General features: G+C 30.4%; 3 non-coding genes across 3 annotated transcripts; all 3 read left to right on the top strand.

The window, feature by feature from the left end:
- Nucleotides 1-348: 348 nt before the first annotated feature.
- Nucleotides 349-420, top strand: Trnaa-cgc (transfer RNA alanine (anticodon CGC)). The gene has a single exon. It is a non-coding gene; the product is annotated as a tRNA-Ala (tRNA).
- A 9,565-nt stretch (nt 421-9,985) lies between these two features.
- On the top strand, nt 9,986-10,057 carry Trnaa-cgc (transfer RNA alanine (anticodon CGC)). The gene has a single exon. It is a non-coding gene; the product is annotated as a tRNA-Ala (tRNA).
- A 2,016-nt stretch (nt 10,058-12,073) lies between these two features.
- Nucleotides 12,074-12,145, top strand: Trnaa-ugc (transfer RNA alanine (anticodon UGC)). Its single transcript has one exon. It is a non-coding gene; the product is annotated as a tRNA-Ala (tRNA).
- The last annotated feature ends 2,183 nt before the right edge of the window (nt 12,146-14,328 follow it).

Genomic DNA, 14,328 nt, shown 5'->3' with positions numbered 1-14,328 from the left:
GACGCCCCCTGAAATATGTATTTTACCCTTTTACCACTTTAAGATACCCCTATGCGGTGGAAAATCATAGCTTTTTAATAAAAATTACACCATTAGACGCGGAAATCATTTAGGAAAAAAATGATATATAATTGAAGAATATTAAGTGTAAATATAATACCGTCCGTGCGATTATCACGGCACTACCCCAAACCGTGTGATAATTACGACCCTGCGTAATAATCACACGCGTGGTAATTACGCGACACCGGTTGCAAGCGATATATCAAATATTAACTTAAGTCTGCTAAAACCTACCCAACTACTTGAATATCTTTAGATACCTAACCATTTCAAACATTACAGGCAGGGGATGTAGCTCAGTGGTAGAGCGCTCGCTTCGCATGTGAGAGGCCCCGGGTTCAATCCCCGGCATCTCCAATTTTGTAATCGAAAATATTCCATTTTTAACTGTATTTAAATTTTGTGTTTTATCGTTACACTATATGTCATAATCTGCTATAAATTGATGAATTTATAACTGTGACAGAAACAAATGGCATTGCTTTTAATTTTATACTTTTCCTTGGACAATTGATAACAAATATAACAGTAAAGTTTATTAACACAAACAGCTTAAACACTGAACAATCGACGAGAAGTTTTTTCAGTTGGCGAATTACATTTAAACATTTTTTGGATATTTTGAGTATTGCAGTAAGTATGGCAATACGTCAAGCGATATAAAGTATTAAATGTGTGTGTGTGTGTGTGTGTGTGTGTGTGTTTGGTTTGTTTACCCTCGCCACCGGAATGAACCATATGGGCGAGCACATACTTCATTTAAAACTTGCTTTATTTATATGGGAACTAATTTAATTTGTCTATAGTTTTATCGGTACATGTGTTTACGTGTGTGCCATAATTCCTACCACAAGTTCGTATAAAAGTACGTAACTCATGATAGGAATAAGATGGGATTGCTCCCATACTAAGTTAAAATGACGTGTATTTAAGAAATGAACAGCATATTTAAATTACTTAAGGTTAATAGGGCCGAGACGTTTTTAAAAAGCACCGTCTCTTATAGCAGGTCAACTATTATAATAAACTATGATTAAAATGAGAGAAAGAAAGTCTCTTTAAAGCAATGTCAGGAACGCATTTCCCCAATTCAATGTGGCTAGTCATTAAAAGTCTAATTTGATCAGATACATACACAAAGGAGTGTCAAAATTTAAAAAAAACAAGTTTGTTTTAGTATGGAAATGATAGATTTTATTAAATTTCTAGTATATTTCATCCGAACACCTGCTTAGTTAAAGATATTCTTATTGGTCTAAAAGTGATTGCCTCCTTTGTTCTCATTGGCCGAAAATTCTCTATTTACAAAATAAGGAGGTCAATCCGATATTGTGATATTTTGCAAATTTTCTTAATTTTTGGATTGACCTTTATCGACAAGTTTGTCGCGCGAACGTGATAGAGATTTAGCAGGTGCCCTTAACACTCCATTGTATAGTATCTGTACAACTATTAACAAATAAGGATAAAACAACAAAAAAACTTGTAAAATAACAATTATTTTAAATCAATGGTCTAATCTAGATTAGAAAATTCCCAAAATATGGCTATAAGTAATATCTTTGTTACCCATAATGTGATGAAGTGACCTTTTTTAACAAATATAAGGCTTTCATACTTGAGTGTATGCGTATAACTTATGCTCCATATGGGGGAACACATACACTTTTATGTTTTTTATACAGGACAAAGAGAAGAAGTAAAAATAAACACTGGGCGGGGGAGTAAGGATATTTACACAATATGGAGTCTTTCAACATTAAAGGTAACAGTAGCCTTCCTTCCAAATTTTGTGCGACCAATTGATTTACATTTTAAAACAATATCTGGCATGTAGACCCAATTAAGATAATTTGATTAAAAATTTATAATATCACATTGAACTTCCGTTTCACGGCCACTTCCTAGGGCCACAAGTAAAAATATATAAATATTAAGACTATGTAATATACATATTTACAATTAAAAGTATAAGTCTACACGCCTAGACAACATTTAAAACTAAAAAAGTTAAGTATAGATTTGCAACACCGTCCGCGTCCGTCCACGAAATGAGAATTCGAAATACAACTTATATAAATATTAATTAAAGTTTGGAGACAAACACGTGCATCCATTACAACCTATACAAGTTATTAGTTAATTTATTACATAAATAAGTTACATTCCTCCTGCCACCCCAGATAAACGACCTGAATCTTTTGTTTAATTATATGGCAAGCCGAAATCAGAAACGGACCAACGCACCAACAACGACATGAGAGGTCATTAATTAATTCAGAGAAACGAAAAAAGTTCTGAATGACGCCCGTTTAATTGTGTTCTATTAAATAGCTATATTTTGTCGATATGTGTCACCTTGAAGACATGTTATAAACAACATTAGATCTTAAGTTGCTTATGCTTTATTTCCCATGTTTGTACATGTCGAGTATATTTGTTTGCCATTGTATCTATTCATCTTAAATACATTATAACTGTTACAGGAATTCTAGATATTCGGAAATCACAATTCTGTTGAAATAATTGTTTTGAAAATTAGGAATTTAAAAAGGTTTTATTTGGAAAAATTGTTTTCCCAAATTTAAAATCAAGAATTAAATTAAACCACTCAGTTCCAATTTTTTAAACATATTAAAATTTGGGGAACTTACTTTTTTGGGTTTTTAATGATAAAAAGAAAAACAAAAATGCGAAACAGGGAAAGCTTTTTTTTTAAATTTTTCTTAACATTAAAAAAATGTTTTTTTTCTGCTTTTTTAAAGGAAGTTTCTCAAAAACCAAAAATAATTTCAGAACGTACGGAAATGATTGAAAAAAACCATTAAAAATTTTGCTTGCCAATTAAAATCCCAAATTTTGTGAAAGAAAAATGGTTTTTTGTTTTTAATATGGGTTTGCACATGTTTGTGGATTTAAAAAGAAACGGTTTGACATGATTGATGTATTAAAAAAGGGTTTTTGAAACCAGATCTTTTTAAACTCTTTTGTATGACAAAATTACTCCCCTTTTTTTTATTTTCTTATAAACCCAGTTTTTGTATTATGTTTTAATTAAAAAAAAGTTTATCTTTTTGTATTTTAGTTTTTAAAAGGTAAAAAAAGGGAATTTTGTTTTAAAAGTTTTTTTTTATAAATTATGATTTAAAAGAAGAAATTTTCTTAAAACTTTTACCAAAAAATGAAAAAATTGTCGTATGTTTTTCAAAAATGAATTTTCAAAAATTGTAATGATAACATTTCTTGTTCCCTAAGTAAATTAACTTCGAGAACATCAGAAGATGTTAAAGATTTGCAGGAGTTTTGTGGAAACTTTTTTTATTACATTTAGAATTATGATAAACTTATTATAATTAAAATTTATTGGGTACTTCTTAAATGACTTCCTTTAATAAATTAATTATTTGACTATTGTGAATGAATATATTTAGTTTAACAATAGGGCGGCTTTTGTGATTTACTTTGTTTAGTTTGTTACATAACTGATTTCTTCATGTGTTAAATTTATGCTGTTGCATGCCGTTTTGGGAGTTGAAAGCAATATCAATTGAGCTAATTTGATTTAATATTGCAAACTTAGACATATGAAAACTTTCATTTTTTTGTATCATTTTCGTTGGCAGTTTCCCATAATTAACTGCACGATTTTAAACGCATTTCTTGGAAAATATTTATTCCGATAACTTTGAATAATTTTATCCGAACGTTGGGAATTCATAAATCGAATATACAATAAAAGTTTTACCCAATATTTTTCAGACCCTGTTATTTAATACAAAAAAATTGTGCCTATTAAGATAATAATAAGTTTTTAAAATAACCTCAATAATATGGTAACTTTATATGTGGATCATTGCTTTCCCTTTAATTTTTTGGGATAATTAGAATGTTGTTTTTCGAACCATTAGTTTAAAAAATTCAGAAGTTGTCACTTTCATATTTCTCTGATCTATTGACTGTAATGACGATAAATAGTTTTGATTATGGTATTTGTTATTTATAAACAATGCAAAAATGTACAAATAATTATCTTTTAATTTTTTTTTTTAAATTTTTATAGAAGTATATTCAGTTTTATGAACGGCAAATTGGTTACTATGATATTTATTTTGTTCTTTAGAGAAATTATGATGTATTCGCTAACAATATTTATGAAGACTATGCGAGGACTTGTTATCTAAATATGGTGGTTTGTTTGCGTTGTTCATCCCCGCCGATGGAGTGTAGGTTTTCCTACTTGTAAAAACTTTACACACTTTGCTGTGTACTAGTTAAGTCTATGTATTTTTAGGAGGCCCTTTAATTTTATAGATCCGTGTAAATTAAAAAAATAAAAAAAAAAATAAATAAACATCGGGAAATTCCATTCAAAGTTCATTTTAAACTAACAATATGCTATTTGGTGTCTATATTATGTTCAATATAAAAATGTGTTGTAGTCTTTAAACTGTTTTTAATTAGTTTTGTTCTTATACTCGACTTCTTATGATTGAATTGTTGCATTATTATTTCCTTATGAAGTTAATGTCATTGATACATCGTTCTGATAAAATGATGTTTGCAATATGAAAGTCAGTGATACCACTTATAACACAAGGTTTTTAATAAGTCAAACTACGTCATAGTCTAGCGTTCTGTTTACACAATAATTTCAAGAATTCAGTTTCCATAAAGTATATGTCGTACAGACGCCTTCCATATATTCAATAGTAACCAATCAGTTCCCGTAACTTAATTTAATTAAGAAATTCTGACAGCTTTTTTTAAAGTACGAATTGTACTGTACCATTGTTAACGAAAATAAACTGGTTTCTTTCTTTGCGAATGACAATGCCTTTCAAAGAAAGTTTACTGATGTATCTCTACTGATCATGCAAATGAAGAATGTCGTTAAAAATTGAAAGAATTTCTGTATCTTTAGCAATCAAAAGTATGAGAATATATGATAAAAGGGGATATAAATATAATCTCTGAAGTGCAGGACTGAAAGACTCTAGAAGATAATGTTTTCAAAGAGTTTTCAAGAAAGCAAGAGTTGTAGTCCATACGTATGTAACATTGCAGTTTTCATTTCAATTTATTTGATTCTTGGAAGAATTTGAACAGTAATATATGTGGGGACTTTGAATAGCAACATCTACAGAAAATTTGATCGATTTCATATGTTTTTTAAATATTGTTTTATTTTTAGCAAAATAATAGCATAAAAGTAGCTTGCTATGGTTATTACCATAAATCGGCACCTTGAAATAAGGAGAACCGACAATTTCTAACTATAAATAAAATATGTACTAGCGTTATGGTCACTTATTTCGTATGTGTATATATTTTACCTTTTTGTAACAATAAAAACTGTAAGAATTTCGCTTGGTTTGGATGTATTTAAAGGGAGACAAAGGCAAAATTTTCATTTCTTAGTATTGAATTCTTAATTCATTATTTTGTAAATGCCCTCAAAATTAATATATTAGACAGTCATTGGAACAAAGCATTTCTCCATTTAAAGAATAAAATGGTGGTTTTCTAACTTGACCCACGTGGGTCAAGATAAAGCGCTAGCATTTCACAATAGTTGTCAAAGAGAATCTGGAAACGTTAACAAAAACATGTCAAATGAATAATCACATACAATATCCACAATATCTGTTACTGTAACTTTAAGGGTTTGTTCAAGTAACCTGACGTGTTTTAAAACTATTTGGTGATTCGATTCTATTGGCGTCTAAATTTTGTTCAACATATATAGATATATTTACCCTTCAAACCCCAAATATATAGAATTTAATCAGAAACTCATGCTGAAACTTCAAGAAAAGTCATTTAAGCGTGATTTGAGTACATAAGATCATTTTAATATGTTTGTCATTATTTTGCCTGAATATCCCTTTAATTTAAAAAAAAATATCTTAAAGAAGGAATATGTTCGAGATATGAGTGAGGTTGTGTGCATTAACCTGCTTAAACTCACCAGCAGTGCTTATGCTATTTACCGTTCAAAATTGCACACTCCTTGTTCCACGGATGTATGTCTTGTTTATTGCTATATACTTATTTTGGTGACACCTTACACATATTTTTGCCTTTCTAAGGAATAAATAAATAACAATTTACGAACTTATATAACTATACGCTTAACCAAATACATGTTGCCACCTGCATCAATGCACTTTAATTTTACACTTTCATTTTAAGTTAGAAATACAATCTCCACAATTTCTCTTACATGAGAAAAAGAAACATCCAAAACCAACAGCGAACGAAATCTGTAACATTCATTTAGAATAAGTCATGACAATATTTTGTAAGACATTCAACCGTCTGGTTACACTTCCTATATGGTCATGTCTAGTTAAATTACTTCAAGAGTTTGTTCATTACGCTGAAATTAATATATTTATTATTCTTGAAGCATCAGACAATTATTTGTGTCTTAGACGACTCGTAACATGATAATTATTTAAATTTTTATGTAAAATAAAACTTAAAACGTCTACTGTAGCATATAATGGTATTAATAAAGACAGCAGACAAATCTGTTTCCTTGTCGAAGAATATTGATAATAAGATTTTGTTTTAAAAATAAAAAATACCGCACATATCACATGCCCAATAAGCATATAAAGACAGATATTTTATTTATTTAAAGCTTTTTTTTAAATGTTATTGGTGTCTAGAATAATAAATGCAGTGCTCAAACTGCATTAATTCTATAAAAGTGTTTTTTTTTTTTCATTCATTTCTTTGATTGCAATTTGAAATGTGATCACACTGCTGGCTTTCTGCTAACAAAACTAGATGTAACGTGGCTACGTTTTGTACAGTAAGATTACATATGCTTCTGATATAAAGGTCAAATATCAATGGTAGGTTATAAACTTAAGGTTTCTGTTACAAAAGGAATTATCATTGTGCACTATAAGTATGAAATCAACATGAAATGAGTGTCTTTTTTCTGCACACAATTACAAATACAAATCATGTAACAAAACAAACACTTCATTGTCACAAAAATATCTTTATTTAACGTGATTAAATCACATTTATCTTTATTCATATCATAAAGGAGTGCATCAATTAAATCTTAACATCACTCATAGTAATATAACTATTTACCTAAGAATTTTGATTTATGCTAGAGAGCGGTATCAAATTATTTCAAACATTTAGTCTTATTATAACTTGCGTATTAGTATTCGTTTTGGATTTTGTATGAATAAATTTACTATACTACTAGTATTATAATTTACAAAAAATGATTCAACAAATGATTGTTTCTTTGACACCTTGATTCAAATGTTCGACGACAAAAGCACGGGATAATCAAATCTTAATAATTGCAAACAAAATAACCTATTGCTTCATGTCACTAATCTACCTGATATTTAGACACAGTGAATATGAACGGCGTTGTATAAATTATTGCGGTACCTATCTTCTGTCTCAATAATAATTTGACATTTGTGGAATTACTTCATGTTTCTGTCAATTAAATCGGACAATTTTGACATTTTAGTGTTACTTCTCTTTCGTTGTAGCAATACACTGACATACGATAATTATATAGTAATAAATTGATATTTCACTTAAGTTTAAATCTTAAAATAGGATGTAATTCTTTGGATTGAGAAGTTGACAACTGCAATTGCAAATAAAAGTAATATTAAAAGTACACAAAGTTTGAGATATGTTTAAACACTTGTATGTTCAGTTGTTATTTTTATTCTAAAATGATGTTTGTTTTATAATCTTGTCTTCAACTTCGATGCAATCATATAGCGCAGATCTACTTATACACACAAATGCTGCTATTATATTTAAATGTAAGATCTTCGCCTTCTTCTTGGATGAAACCAATGTTTCTTCTTTGATGCATGATGTTTTACTTTATAGAAACGTCAATCAATTTTGACAAATATGGCAGTTTTGTGAGACGTCTGTTTTGTTGATGCCGAATACTGAGACAATACAGAGCCAATGAAAATCATATTAATGTATTGATAATGTAATTTAATGTCAATCATGAAACTGAGTAACAATGCTTAATATTTAAATCAGGAAAACTGCACATGTACATCTAAAAGTTAGACAAATAGGTGAAAGTACTTAACATTTCCATTTGATTTTTTAAAAATATGCCTACATTTATATTTAGAATACCTTCTTTTTCATAAACAAACACATACTTGCAATGATTATTATTATGTAATTCAGTTCTATATGTAAGATAGTATTCAGGGCACTTTGTTTTGAAATCGATTTTATCTAAGTTGTACTGACCTTACATATCATATACGTTCCTCTGTCAAGTTGGTACATTTATATCACAATATTAAGTAGATGATTTTCAATTTCTATATTTCTTGTGATATAGTCCTAGCACGATGTTTCAATCCGTTTAAGTTCTAATTGGAAATAAATAAAACATGGCCCCGTCAGGATATTGTTTAATTGTGTTTACATGCTTATTAATCTCTGTTACTTTAACTTTATTGTTGTTTTTTTTGTTTTTGTTGTGCCCCCACATTAATGGCGGGCATTTAGATTTACCCTTGTCCGTCCGTCCGTCCGTCCGTCTGTCCGTCCGTCCTTCCGTCCGTCCTTCCGTCCGTCCGTTCACTTTTGTGTCGCACGTAACTCAAAAAGTATTTGACCTAGAGTCATGAAACTTTACAGGAATGTTGATCAGCATGTGTAGTTGTGCATCTGGGTATTTTCGTCTGGATATTTTTAGTATTTTCAGAGTTATTGCCCTTGACTTAGTTAAATTTTGCAATTTTCAACTTGTGTCGCATGTAACTCAAAAGGTATTTGACCTAGAGTCATGAAACTTTACAGGAATGTTGATCAGCATGTGTAGTTGTGCACCTGGGTATTTTCGTCTGGATATTTTTAGTATTTTCAGAGTTATTGCCCTTGACTTAGTAAAATTTTGCAATTTTCAACTTATGTCGCATGTAACTCAAAAAGTATTTGACCTAGAGTCATGAAACTTTACAGGAATGTTGATCAGCATGTGTAGTTGTGCACCTGGGTATTTTCGTTTGGAAATTTTCTTTAATTGCAGAGTTATTGCCCTTGACTTAGTAAAATTTTGCAATTTTCAACTTGTGTCGCATGTAACTCAAAAAGTATTTGACCTAGAGTCATGAAACTTTACAGGAATGTTGATCAGCATGTGTAGTTGTGCACCTGGGTATTTTCGTCTGGATATATTTAGTATTTTCAGAGTAATTTCCCTTGACTTAGTAAAATTTTGCAATTTTCAACTTGTGTCACAGGTAACTCAAAAAGTATTTGACTTAGAGTCATGTAACTTTACAGGAATATTGATTAGCATGTGCAGTTGTGCACCAGGTATTTTCATCTGGATTTATTTAGTATTTTTAGAGTTATTGCCCTTCACTTAGAAAATTTTTGCAATTTTCAACTTGTGTCGCAAGTTTCTCAAAAAGGATTTGACATAGTCATTTAACTTTATAGGCAGGTTGCTCAATATATTTTAGATTTGCACCTGGGGTTTTGCTTGTGGATATATCCAGTATTTGTAGAGTAATTTCCCTTGACTTAGTAAAAAGATTGACAGAACAGTGGCGCGATGGGGGCACCCGTGTCCTATGGACACATTTCTAGTTTTTTGTTTGTTTGTTTGTTTTTGTTTTATTTGGTTTTTGTTTTGTTTTTTTGGTTTTTTTTAGCTCATCTGAGCTAGCTTTGGAGCCGTGAGGATGCCATGAAGTCTCCATGTCATCAAAAAAATCACATTTTTCTTGCGATCTCGCAGCGCTTTATTAAATTTAACAACACCTTGAAAACTCAGTAAAAAAGCAGTCTAGTGTGACATGGGCTTAACTTTAGACTTCTAAGCATAATTAATTTGATTCATACCTTAACACAAATTGATATTTTTAAGTTGACATCGACGGGGGATGTAGCTCAGTGGTAGAGCGCTCGCTTCGCATGTGAGAGGCCCCGGGTTCAATCCCCGGCATCTCCATTCTTTAAAAGATTTTTTTTTCTTTATCATTTACATTACATTTTATTATTGATCGATTACATTGACAAAAATGGCGTCGTTCTATTTTAGACAGTTACAATAACAACGTTCATATACATTAACCCTTATTTCCACATTTTTCAAAATTACTATGTACATATTAATATTATGCTTAAAACATAAGTTTCTAGGAATTAAATGGACGACAAACAGAGCAAGAAAAATGACGTTGTTTACAACTTTCAATTTATATTTTGAATTTTTGTAATTTTGGCAAATTTCCCACCAACAAAAGAATCGCTATTAAAATTTCCATGGTAATGGTACAAAAACCTATTACTAATTTGCATAGAACAAATAACGTGAAATTCAAGTTTGAGAGAAGACAAATGGCTTTTTGTCTTAAATTGCGTCTGCACATTATTTAGTTGACTTGAAATGAAAGGAGTTGACAATGGTTGATAAATGTAGAAAAGATTCATTTGCATGCACTGTAATAAACGAAATTTATTTGTATTTAATGCACTTGAATTTTATATAACGCTCAAAATAAAAGGAAGGATAGGTGTTTAAAAACACATTTTTCGACAAAATAATTTATTTGAAGTAAGTCAAAATATCAATCCACACTTTTGTCTGCGTGTTTTTAAGAATAGTAGCAGGAGCTTTAAAATAATTTTCAAAACATTGCAAAACATAATTGTTTTAGGCTTATTGTGCTGTAGAGACTTAAAATGAAATAAACATGTCTATATTAAAAGTACTATCCCACACATTGTCGTTTTGGTGATTTCGAAATAAAAAATAAACATCAAAAGAAACACCACAGACTCGTACATTTTTATTAATACATGTCTTATCCGATGTAAGTTAAAGTTGTTACAAAGCTTATCATGATGTAATTTTAAACCGTTGTAACGTGTTTTATTTGTAAATTATAAACACTTTGACTTGTTGCGAGTGGTTCCGTTGATTGCGGATAGAAAAGTTCTGCGCTTGGTCAGTCTTTATCATAAAATCGACTGCTGACATTATGTCATAGAAAATTATGCCTATAAAATCAGACAAAAAAGAGAAGACAATAGCTCCATAGCCCGGTTTAAAACTAACATTTATATTGCACCAGGGTGTCCTACTCGCTAAATGTTAACGGGAATGATAATAGGGGCGTATATATCTGTGTGAAACATAACAACCGTTAGGTCACGATTATCTTGTTGAAACTTCATATTTTACTTGCAAGCAAATTGTATAACTGTAAACAATACCTTGATGCTTTTAGACACGTTTTGTGTGGGAGAGAAGCTTAAAGTTGATTCAAAATTATCATATAATTATGCAAATATTACTAACTTTTTAAAATATCAAAAGAATATGTTCACTTCTAAATATTTCGATACAATTTTCTTGCAATATTACGAATAAATTCATTAAATGACATTTCACCCATCCGAGGGTAAAAATATAAAGTAGTAAACAAGTGAAAGCCAAAATAATCAAACATTTTGGTATCATTTATTTGCCCCCTTCCCCGAATCTGCTATCCCCTTACCATTTGCCCTTTGCATTTGTGGGCATTTTAATCAATCGTTTTTGGTGTTCTTTGAGTTCTTGTAACTATTGTATTTCTTTAAGTTTCATTTTGGTAGGTAGCCTGTCCGTGATCTGCCTTGCGCTCTCTCCTGTTTTTGTTAGGTGTCCTCTTTGTTGTGGGGTCATGTGGGGTTGCGTTCATTGAAGACGCTTTTCCTTGTTGATCTTGTTTATCGTATGTTAGGCAAACTTTATGAAACAATTACAAATATGTTCTTAACCTGTTTATTAATCTGTCAAGTTGCTTTATCTATACACCTACAAGAAGAATATATGTCATATTTATTTGTAACGGAAAACAAAATCGATAAAAAGTTAAAAATATTAATGATCGGTAACTTACACATATTTTACTTTAATCTGCTAATTAAGTTGCATGTCTTAACAAAACTTTACAGTTACAGTTGTATGTTATTATTGTCAGGGGATGTAGCTCAGTGGTAGAGCGCTCGCTTTGCATGTGAGAGGCCCCGGGTTCAATCCCCGGCATCTCCATTTTTTAAAGAATTCTTTTAAATGATATTTGCATATTGTACCTGACTCACTACATTTAACGTCATTTTTTAACCAAAAAAAAAAACAGGTGAAAATATAATTGAGATAGTGACAATAAAAACATTCAAAATGCTATTACTCAACAAATAAATACTTTACGAAATGTTAAGTATAAAACGAGAATTACAAAAATACATGTAAGAAATTAATAAAGTTACACAATGACGCCTGTTGAAGTATTATTTGATAAAAAAAATTCGATTTGTACCAATGTTCTCTTTATTTGTCAATAGCCAGAAAAGTTATACCTGTGTGCTTATACTTAATTCCTTATGTCGCAATTGTTCTAACAGTACAACATTTATTTGCCTTTTTTTTCCATGTTTTTCAAGATATATTACGACGCTTAACAAAATATTATATATTTTTGAATAATATTATTACCGGGAATCATCCATATGCAGATAATAATATGTTTATATTAAAATGAGGTGTCCTATTCTCCATTGGAAATTTTATTGTAGTTTCAGAAAATAATTTTATGTACATTTAGAACAAACAAATATATAAAATGTCTGATATATGTGGAGGGCGATCGTTGCCAAAATTCCAGACATGTAATGTGTTCCTTTTGAAAACTACTTTTGAAAATGTGAACGGGTATGTCTAGCATTTTTTTATTATATTCGTGAACAGCAAATGATATGCCTCTTAATCCCGTCTTTAAATTGAAGGCACCCGCTTTTAAATAACAAGCTTACATGTAAATTTTAACAACTGACCTAACATGGAGAACAACAACAAATTTACAAGTTCGTATCTTCCACATAAGCATTTTTGCACACTTGTAGATATCTATATCTACCTGAAAAATACAAATGAAATGTAAAACTCGAAAACAGAAAATATAATTTAATAAAAATGTGTTTCCAGTCGTAGAACTACAACAGTACGTTTACACAGTAACAGGTTTAAAATGACAAAAGTAGATTCACAAAGTTAAACGATTTTAACTCATGCATGACGCTCCGCCCCTCTCTGAGTATTTACGATCTTCTATTACGGAAATGTACGGACAGGTATAATACCCGTCGCCTCTCTCCAATTTCTCAATAAAGTGAAGGAAAACACGGCGTTCATTCTAACCTTTTTTATCAAATATTTTTGGTATCAAATGAAAGATTACTCCATAAGCTTTCTATGAGTGCCTCAGAAATAAAAATGAATTATATAGATGTATTGAAATGTTTGTATTAAAATTTATTATTTTTCCTCTGAAAATGACACTTTCGAATTGGTTAGAAAAACACGACGTTCCCTCCAAACTTTCTTTTTATCTCGTAATCAATTTTGTTAATTTTGGATTGAAATAAAAGTGTGCTTCATACGATTTATGATATATAATTACAGTATATAACGCCTAAAAATAAAAATGAATTAAATCAAAATGAATTAACTTTTCGTTTTAAAGTTTATCATGTAGCTTTCTGTAAAATAGTGTAAATAAAATCCCTAAAGAACGCTCAAAACGACAAAATTGAGAATGTTGCAGTTGAGCCTGTTCATGGACTGTAATGGAAAGTGCAAGTTACCGTCCACGCCCCCTAGCACCGGCTTAAGCAAAATTCAACATTTCACATGAACTGATACAATTTTGAATTTTGAAACATCCGCAGAAGTGTTAATATGGCGATTATCATGGAACCTTCAATGTGACACGTAAGTGCGATTCCATGAAAAACGGCACATGGTCCCCAAGTAAAAAAACAAGACACACTCTTAAATTCAGTAAGAGAAACATGTCGCCCACTACTAACTTTTTATTGTATTTTTTGGTCAATTCTCATAATTTTATACTCAAGTAAAAGAATCTTTCATAAACTTTCTAGTGATGAAATTTAAATACGTAGACGTATCAAAAATTTTGTTTCAAACTTATCGTTGTTTATTTTTACTCTCTTAAAATAGAGAAAAACAGAATCCCTAAAGAAAGTTTAACACAACAAAATTGAAAATGTTGCAGGCTCGGTTTGATTGAGCCTGTTCATGGACGGTACTGGAAAGTGCAATTTACCGTCCACGCCCACTAGCACCGGCTTAAGCAGAATTCAACATTTAACCACACTCATATATTCGGCATGAAAATCACGTCGCTTCCTTAAAATACTTTATTCAAAAAAAGA

The sequence above is a fragment of the Ruditapes philippinarum genome, unplaced genomic scaffold, assembly GCF_026571515.1.
Source record: "Ruditapes philippinarum isolate M1 unplaced genomic scaffold, ASM2657151v2 ctg1037_1_1_1_1, whole genome shotgun sequence".
Lineage (NCBI taxonomy): Eukaryota > Metazoa > Mollusca > Bivalvia > Venerida > Veneridae > Ruditapes > Ruditapes philippinarum.
The sequence above is the reverse complement of the archived record's forward strand: the minus strand, read 5'-3'. Positions and strand labels throughout refer to the sequence as shown.